Source organism: Martes martes (assembly GCF_963455335.1).
Source record: "Martes martes genome assembly, chromosome: 4".
NCBI classification, from domain to species: Eukaryota; Metazoa; Chordata; class Mammalia; order Carnivora; family Mustelidae; genus Martes; species Martes martes.
The window spans coordinates 51871330-51881640 of NC_137891.1; the positions used below are offsets into that span (position 1 = coordinate 51871330).

At 33.1% G+C, this 10311-nt stretch overlaps 1 pseudogene across 1 annotated transcript; it reads left to right on the forward strand.

Annotated features, from left to right (window-relative positions):
- Window positions 1–672: 672 nt before the first annotated feature.
- LOC308341595 (actin-related protein 2/3 complex subunit 3-like) lies at window positions 673–9235 on the forward strand (annotated as a pseudogene). Its single transcript has 2 exons — window positions 673–757; window positions 8706–9235. The product of its transcript is annotated as an actin-related protein 2/3 complex subunit 3-like (transcript).
- The last annotated feature ends 1076 nt before the right edge of the window (window positions 9236–10311 follow it).

Sequence of the window (10311 nt, forward strand, 5' to 3'; positions counted from 1 at the left end):
AAGGCTTCAAGTCTTAGATCAAGTTCAAGACTGGGCATGAACTAATGATCCAACAGTTTATGTGAACATTAAACATTAAAGGAATAATGCAGAACTACACTATGGAATGGATTTCATTTTAATTTAAATAACTGATAGTTAATTTTACAAATCCTAGGTAAGAAACTGATTGGCATATAACATAGTTATAACTAAGATCATATACTGAGGATTAGTCAGTTGATAAGCTATCCTAAGCTTCTGTAGTAATAGATGTACTGAGTGTTTTTATTATACTGTATAATAGTTGTTCTTTCCCCAAATCTTTTAGCTTCTTACACATATAAAAATTTAAGTATGAGCTGATAGTCACAATCCATATGCAAATTTACTTATGTTTTGCCCCAAAACATGCTGTAAACTTAGTTTAGAAGAATATTTCTATGTATTATTTTTAGCATTAGCTGTTAGTGAGGAAGCCACTGCATGTATTAATCATTTGAAATGAAAATTCCCTCCTGAAACCTCTCTAGGACAGGTGTAAGCAATTTCATTTCAAAAGACTGATAGAATAGAAATACACCCAAGAACGCTTGGACCAATTTGACTTCTTCCTTTTAAAGATCCAGGAAAAACTGAGGTTAATCCAGCCACAGGCAGAATGCCTCCTCTGAGTTTATATAAACTGGTAAAATGTGCAGGAGGCCTGAGAAGCAGCTGAGAGGTCCAGTGAAAATAATCATCTGCTCTTCATGCCAAGAGGCAACAAGCACTGCAGGTAAGATAAAGTTCCAGACTTTAAATCCATCCTCAGTGCAGCAAGCCTGCGGCCATACTTCCCTCGAGAAGGCGCCTTGTCCATCACTACAATCAGTTCAACCAAAGCATTTTATGCATTTATTTATTTTCAAGTTGTCAACAACATTTTAGAAGGCAAAGGCCGACAAAGCTTCTTCCAAAAAAGCCAAAGGGATTCTTTATTCCTTTTGAGAAAAATGACCTACAGACATTTTTGCAAAACTGCTAATAAAAAACTGAGTGCCAATATGTTGGCTGAACCAAAATAAAGCCTCTTAAGTATGTACCAGTGTAATATGATGATATATAGTGCAATTTAGAAAAGAAAAAACTAACGGGAGTAGAGAAGCTAAATAGAATATAATCATTTATTATTACATGAACTCATTCTCATTTGCCCAGCCTAATGTTTATTCATATCAGGAACTTCTAAACTATAACAAAATAGTATCTGAAATTTGATTGTGCACTTTCACTAAAACACTCAAAGAAAGAAGTCACTAAGATAAGAATTCATATATTCTCCTCAAAAGTCTCATTTACTGTATTTTAACATCTATATTAATTTATGTTTTATATCATGAGTATCTAGAGCTCATGGGTTTCAGTGTTCTCTTTTCTACACACCCAGTGTATTTTAGTCATCGCCATATAAAGGGTAGTCAATAAAAGTTTCTTAAATATTATAATGAATAAATTTATTTTATATCAAAGAATCTTAACTTTGAGTCATTAAAGGATATTCAACAGACCCATGAGCCCTAAAATTGTACACAAAGTACTTCTGTTGATGTCAAAAGTCCATTTTATTCCTGTAGAGAAAAATCCACACATTTTCTCATATTTCCAAAGAGCATCATTGACTTTCCTCCCATAAATGATTAAGTCTATTTTCTCTCAAAAATGTAAAGATACAATCTTTTAAGGCAGTATGGTATAATAGAAAGATCTTAGGACTTACAAAACCCTCAGAAAACCTCATCCTTCACAGTGATTTGTTAGAAACATTTCCATTAAAAAAGACAAAGATATTAATTAGGTCCATTGTTTCAACACATCATATAATGAGGTCTTATCCAAATTTAAAAAAAAATTTTTTTAAACAGCAACAAGAGATGTAAAGTTGAAAAAAATTGTAAAGAGTGCTATTTTGTATAGATGATATTATCATCTATATAATAAACACAAGATAATATACAGACAAGAATTAGAATTAATATAAGACTTCAACAAGATTGCCAGATAACAAGGATCAATATTTTAAAACAATGGGAGTTCCAATAAATTGAAAGGGGGAAAAAAGGAAAGAATACATAATTTAAAGGATTCATAAACTAAGAAGCTTAAATTACAAGAACTCTGGACTATATCTGGTACATTCTATAGAAAAGCGCAAAACTATATTAAAGAACATAAATACTGAATAGAAATTTTATAAAATAAGTATTAAGTAAATAGAAAGAAATCTCACATAGTTTCTTTTTTTTTTAATTTTATGTATTTATTTGACAGACAGAGATCACAAGTAGGCAGACAGGCAGGCAGAGAGAGAGGAGGAAGCAGGCTCCCTGCTGAGCAGAGAGCCCGATGTGGGGCTCGATCCCAGGACCCTGGGATCATGACCTGAGCCAAAGGCAGAGGCTTAGCCCACTGAGCCACCCAGGTACCCCACCAATAATCTTTAAAACATGAATGAATACAATATACAGTAGCATTAAGAAGAGGCATAGAAGTTAGAGTAGCAGTAGTTATAATGATTATTGTTAGCATTAACATTATTATTACTATTGTTACTTAACAAGGACTTAACCAATCTTTTCTTCTAGTCCCTTCCTTTTCTAGATCCAGTTGTCAAAGTCCTGGGAGGTCTCACCTCAAATCACAAAGACTGCCAAAACTAAAGTGCTTAAAAAAAAAAAAAAAGCCAAATCTAAATTTCAGTCTATTATCACAATACTTAATCCACAGACTCTAATTATTAAACAAATGCTTCTCTATGCAACACAATAAGAATAAACAAATATTTATATCAAACTGAAAAGGAATACAGTATAAAAAGAATTAGTTCAGATTAAGAGTACCAGAGTAAGACATGATCAATTGCAATAGCAAAGCAAAACTACAATAGCAATAGCAAAGAAAAACTACAAACTAAATCTCTGTGACAAATATGGTTATAATTTTAATCAAACTTTATCAGATAATTTTGTGGTTGACATCAATAAACAATAGACATTTAAAAATTAAATAGCCATTTTCAACATATTTTCTAGCAATAAGATAAATGATGGATATCATAAACTTCTGAAAATATCTGGAAGTTTCAATGTATAATATTATAAATAAAAAATGCATTTTCATTTAGATGCCATGACTCCCAAAACATTTTACAAGGTATTGGTTCTGTCAATCAAAATTGTTGAGGCTGTTGTAAGATCCATAAGTCAAAATTTTTTATATATTCTTAATTATTTTTTTCTCCTTATAACATGACCTTCTTTATGTCTAGTAATTATTTTTACTTTAACTTTATTTTGGGTCATATTAATATAGTCACACCAAATAGCATTGTATTATTTTCACCTTTTTTCTCTAAGATTCTATTTATTTACTTGAGGGAGAGAGAGAGCAAGAGACAGCAAGCATGCGGGTGGGGACAGAGAGAGAGAGAGAGAAGTAGAATCCTTGCTGAGCAGGAACCCCACGTGGGGCTCAATCCCAGGACCCCGGGATCATGACCTGAGCCAAAGGCAGATGCTTATCCAACTGAGCCACTCAGACACGCCTATTTTTCACCTTTTTACTTTCAATTTTCTCATTTCTGACACTTTAGATATGATCTTTTAAATAGTATTTAATTAAAATTCATATTTTTATGAAGCCAGATTTTTTTAAGCTTTCACATGGAACATTTATTCCATTCACATTTAATTTAATTATAGATATATTTGGACCTATATCTGCCATCTAATTTCTCACTTCAATTTTATTTCTTTTTTGTTCTTCCTTCTCTCCATTATTGCCTTTCGGTCATTGTTTGAGTAGGTATTTTTTATCAAAATCTATTATTTTTTTCCTTTACTACATTGGACTGTATGCTCCCTATTCTATTCCCTTAAGATTAGTCTAGAAATTACAACACACATATATAATTGATCAACACTGAAAATTAACCAGTATATTTATTCTCTTCTTTGATCCTATGAGAATGCCAATTACTATTCTTCCTCATTTATACATTATTGTTTTTTGTTTTCATTCTATCTTGTGCCTTTAAACCTCACAAAACAATATTATTTGCTTTTGAAAGATTAAAGTTCACTTAGATTTACTATATATTTACCACTTCTTTCATTATTCATCCCTTTCACCATGTATCACTTGGTATCACTTCTGCCTGAAATATATCTTTCAGATTTTCCCTTTATAAGGATCTACTGGTGGGAATATTTTTGCTGATTTAAGATGTCTTTTTTTTTTTTAACCCTAATTCTAGATATTTGCTTTCACTTAGTATAGAATTCTAGGTTAGCCCTTATTTTCTTTTAACACATTTAACATACATGCTCTTTGGCTTCTGCTGTTTCTACTGTTAATACTGAGAAGTTGTTAGTTACTAATTGTTACTCCCAAAATTTGAGGATTGGTGTTTTTATTTCCAAAAATATCCCAAACATTATGTATTACAATATTGTTTATATTCCAATTTCTCTTTCCTCTCTTTGGAACTCCAATTAGAGGTATGTTGAAATTTCTTATGTTAATACCCCATGGCTTTTATATCTCTTTTATGGATTCCTTCTCTTATTACCTCTGTTGTATGTTCTAGAGAATTTCTTCTCTTCAATCTTGTAGCCCACTAATTTTCCTATTGTTCATCCAATTAACTGCTAAATGCATCCATTAAGTCATTCAGTTTTATTTTCAATTGTTCTGTCTTTTATTCTCAGATATTCTTTTTGGTTATTTTTCAAATCTGTTGGTCCTTTTTTATAGCTTCCTGTATTCTGAATATCTTTTCAAGCTTGTCTTCTTTCAAACATACTAAGTATTATAATTCAATAATATATGCCTGATAGCTCCAACAGTTGAAGTTTTTACAGATTATTTTCTCTTTCTAGTGTTTTTATTTTGTTTTTGATTCTCTCATGGTCAGCTATTCCTTTTCCTTAGCCAGTTATTTGTAGGATTTCTCTCAGGTCTATGATTAGTGGGCCTTCGTCCAAAGGACATTGGCATTTACTTCTGCAAAACACCCTGGAAAAGAGAGAGGTTCAAATGGACTTACTTTATTATTTATGCCATAGCAAACAACATTAGCTCACATCCACTTTGGTTACTCCTGCTCTTCCAAGTTCCATGGGATAATGCAGAGGCAGGTTAAGGTAGGAGTCTTTGTTACATACATAAGAATCTTTGCCATAACTAAGGAACCTCAAAATTAAGAAACTCTTAATCTTTTAAAGTTTTAAAACCTGTCCGGTTTTACCTGTAAGGAATTACTGTCTTTATATTCCTGGTTAAGGAAAAAAAAAAAAATTTCTCCCTCTAACTTCCAAAGATGTGTCTGCATTTCAAACACAGCTGACAAAACCTGCCAGTACCCTCAGTTCAGAAGACGTGCAGATAAAACAGAAATGTCTCACAACAGAAGGTAAGTTCCAATACCTAATCAGCCATATTAATGATAATAGAAAATTTCTTTTTAAATATATGCTATATATATGAAAGAAAATATGTAGTAACATACATGTCTTAAAATAAGAAACAATCATGCAACCACCATCAGGCCAGAATTCTGAAGAAAAAAAATATGTTCTGATAGAAAAGAAAGCAACCTCTTTGAATGCAACAATAATCACTTTTCATTGTTCACAAAGTTAAGCATCAAAGTCCTTACATTGTACAGATTCTAGTGATAAAACCTTTAGAAAAGGACTTACCATCAAATAATCAAATAAATGTACAAGTGAGCATTTAATTACAACAAAGGGAAGGAACATGGTTCTTTGAAAGTATAGTAAAAAATAAATAAATTTTAGACCAGGAGATCTAAATAAATTTTCGACTTAGACCAGGAGGGTGATGAGGTTATCAAGGAAGACAGCTCTGGGAAAGGGATGCTTCTGTCGAGAGCTAGGGCTAAGTAACAAGCAAATATTAAGTCTTCACTTATTTTTTGGGAAATATATAACATCACAACATTGTTAAATGGAAATTTCAAACTGGAAATTACAACAATTACCATATCCTCACTTTTTGAAAGTCAACATTTGATCATTTAGAATACTGTCTTATGATACCACTGATCCTGGGCACTTCATACTCAGTAATCTTTCTGATTATTCTCCCTTGACCACTCTCAAACACACAGTGAGATCAACTTGCACTGAGCAGCATTTCCTCTTCAGACCAATGGGACCAAACTTTTTTTTTTAAAGATTTTATTTATTTATTGGCCAGAGAGAAAGAGAGCACAAGCAAGTCGGGAGCAGCAGACAGAGGGAGAAGCAGGCTCCCCACTGAGCAAGGCCCTGTGGGACTCAATCCCAGGACCCTGGGATCACGACCTGAGCTAAAGGCAGACGCTTAACTGAATCAGCCACCCAGGCATCCCAATATTCAAATTTAACATCTGATATTATGACCTATTCTGTAAGGCTAATCTTGTTTTATTTATTCTAATTTGATAATTTCATAATAAAAATAATGCACTGTGATGATTTAGTGAATACAATAACTTATTTAGTGTTTAAAAAGCAAAGTGAAGTAAAAATCCAATAACAAAGACAAATACTATGCAGTGTATAAAAGCAAAAATATAAATACCACAGAATGTGAGTAATATTTAGGCATGCCTTAAAAACAAATCTTGTGTGTGTGTTCCAAAACAAATAAATATTCTTTAACTACTGTATTTTTTATTTTGTTTCTTAAAAAAAAAAATCTACTTAGCCAAGTTGGGCAGGTTATGTTGAGCCAAAGAATGACCTCAAAAGCTTATATAGTTCAAATCACATAAAGATTTCCGTAGAGAGAAAAATGGAATGTTTTACAATATACCCAAAAATAATCTGCATTTACAGACATAATTAAAAACATTTACATGTGTTTTTATTTTTTAAACTTTTAATCATTGGCTATTTTCACCTTGTGAGGTATATGTTCCTGATACCTGCATGGTTTGGAAATACTGACTTGGGGCATCTGCATAGACAATTTGAGTCTAACAAAATAAGACAACCATTTGAATTGCCATACAAGAGTGATGGCTCTTTGCAAGATGTTTCCTCTTTTTCTACCCAATAAAAATCTGGGTGCATTATATAATTTTTAGTGTATTAAGGGCCACAACATGTCATGAATGAGTGGGGAGGCTTGACAGATTTTGTGAATATCATTCTGCAACTGTTCTCTGGGCCATACTTTCTCCTTTATATTCCAAAGAGGAAAAGAGAACCAGGGAGCAGTTCTACACATTTGTTTTTATTAATCTAGTGCCAAAAGGAATAGGCAGTTAAATTAATAGCTATGCAGAGGAATGAAGTGTGTGGAAGAATCCATCTCTGTCTCATAATTTAATGTCATATGGAAAGGACATCCTAATGTTTGTCTCTCTTTAATCACACTTCAACCAGGTTTTTATTTACATCCACATTTTATACTTTGCTATGTACTTATAAGTCTCAGAGTAGCTTTCAAAAATACAATTAGCATACAACCCCAAATGGATTTAAAATTTGAAAATTTGAGACAAAGAAAAATATGGTTGCACAAGTATGAGATTTCAAAGAGAGATTTACTATGAGATTTCAAAGAGAGGACCCTATTATATACTAAACAATATCAACAACTCAAAATAAGTACAGTGACCTTCACAGAGAAGTTTCTTCTAATATCTCTTAGTATAGGATGATGACAACTCACCAAACAATTCAGTAACAAGGAACTGGGTAGGAAACCAGTGTGATCCACATAAACACAACTTTCTGAAGCTCTTGACAGGTACTTACAATGTCTAGAGATATAGGTGGATCAGCTATGCTTAAGCAAATAAAGTTCTTTTCAATGTGGTTATAGCTATTGAGAGCTCTCAGGTCCATAGTTTACTCTCTGGCAAGTATCTAAAACACAACTATATTTCTGATTATGTACACTGGCATGTGCATCAATAATCTGAGAAGACAGATATTTTCTTGGGTAAAAAAAGAAGTTTAACAAATTTTTTAGTTCACTTCCGGAGTACTTAACGCTGACCAAAAAACATCATCAATAATTTAACTATTTGTAGAATTTAAGTTTTGTGTTCTACTGTAGAGAATCCTAAAGCTCCATATAGCAATAAAGGGGCACACAGAATGTACCCAAATTCGTTCAGGAAGGTATACACACCTTGAACTTTTCTATAAAGAGAGTGTTCAGTAGAGACAGAACTCATGTATTTGACTTCAGTAGACTATATAATCTTGAACTTCCACGCTTCTGTAAAAATAAGATATCCATGTCTATAATATATATATAGAAAGATGCAATTAACAAATAAAGTAAGAACAGACTAGTAAGATTAGTGTTTTCAGGACGGTGTCATGTTTGGATAAATTTCCAAATGTGGGAACTATAAATGGAGACACATACTGACTTAGTTTTATCATGAAACATATATCAAGAATATCAATAAAGAATGAAATCTATAATGTACTGAATGAGAGAAATATTCATTGTCCCAACATTTCTAGTTCTAAAAATATATCCCTCATATAGGCATACATGTTGTAGCCACTACCACAAAATACTCTGTAACAAACCATTCTAAAATTCAGTCACTTAAAACATGAAAAATTTAGGCCTCAGCCACCAGACTGGAAGCACCAGGCTCGAACCCTAATTTCCTTGTCTAGCTTGAAACCCGGGCACTGCCAAGATCCCAGCTTACCACTCTTCTCTCATGGACCCTGACACCAAAATTATTGGAAACGGCACTGTTGCCTATCAGAAGTCAGTTCAAAGGACCCATCCCTAGAGAGACAAAAGGTATAGGCATTGTGGATGAAGCCATCTATTACTTCAAGGCCAATGTCTTCTTCAAAAACTATGAGATTAAGAATGAAGCTAATAGAACCTTGATATATATAATTCTCTACACTTTTCTTGAGTGTCTAAAGAATCTCCAAAAGTATAATTCCAAAAGCCAAGGTGAAAAAGAAATGTATGGACTAGGAATCATTAATTTTCCCATTCCTGGAGAGCGTGGTTTTCCACTTAATGCAATTTATGCCACCCCAGCAAACAAACAGGAAGAGAAGGTGATAGGGGCCTACTTACAGCAGTTGAGACAAGAAACTGGACAGAAATTTGTGACAAAGTTTTTGACCCTCAGAACGATAAACATAGCAAGTGGTAGACTTGCTTTGTGAAGAGACAGCTCATGAAAAAGAGACTTTCAGGACCTGGACAGTGAAAAGAGCCTGGGCAGATACTTTCCACAGGTGTGGGCAGCATTTTACAGCAAGATGTACACAGTTCTTTGCCTTTATTTGATAAAATTTTATACAGAAGAGAGAAGAGAACATGTCTTCACTTGAAGCGCTCTTTATTAAGAATTTGTATGGGGGAGGGAAGAATGGGTTATTAAAGGATGATTTGAATTTTATGTAGTATTAAGCTGGTGCTTAATAAAAATAAGTAAGAATAAAGAAATTTCTAATGAAACAAGAATAATTTATTCTCATCCATTTGTTAACTGGTCTAGACTGAATTCATCTGAGCAGCTCTACTGATTAAGACAAGGCTTACTCATACATCTGAGGGTCTTTGTCTGATGTAGCCTAGATCCAGCAACAGAACTCTGGCTTTGCTTCACATATGTTACCCTCTTTTCCTGAATCCAGAGTGTTAGTCTGGCCATACTCCTTCCACGTTGATAACAGAAGCTCCAAAAAGCAAGCAAAAACATGCAGGACTTCCCAGGGCCTGGGCTGGGAATTGGCAGAACAGCTACTTCTGACCATTTTATTGACTAAAGCAAGTCATATGGCTGAACCCAAAATCAAAGAGGGCCATGGAGATGAGAGGAAGAGAGTAAATATGTTTAAACAATTAATTAGTCAAATACAGTTAAATATAAAACATATTGCAGTTTGTTAACAAATACTTGAGATGTCTATCAAAGTTAAAAATTCTATAAACTTAAACGTTTTCATATAATAAGCAAACTATACAACTATTTTAAAAAGTATTATTTTATAGGTTCTGATAACAAATACATAACAAACATATCTTAAACAGAATAAAAGAAATGTGTAAACAGTGAAATAAGAATTATAAGCAAAAGATTTTCAATCCATTCTATCCTGTATCTGGGAAGAGATTTTAGTGGGGGACACTCCTAGAAAAGAAAGCAAGCATGTGTTCCTTCTCACAATCTCCCTGTAAACATGCTAAAAGTATTTTTGCTGGCAGCAGATTCCTTTCCTTCCTTTTATCAGAATATACCTGATTTTCAAAGACAGGTATGGTAAAAACTATAATCCATAA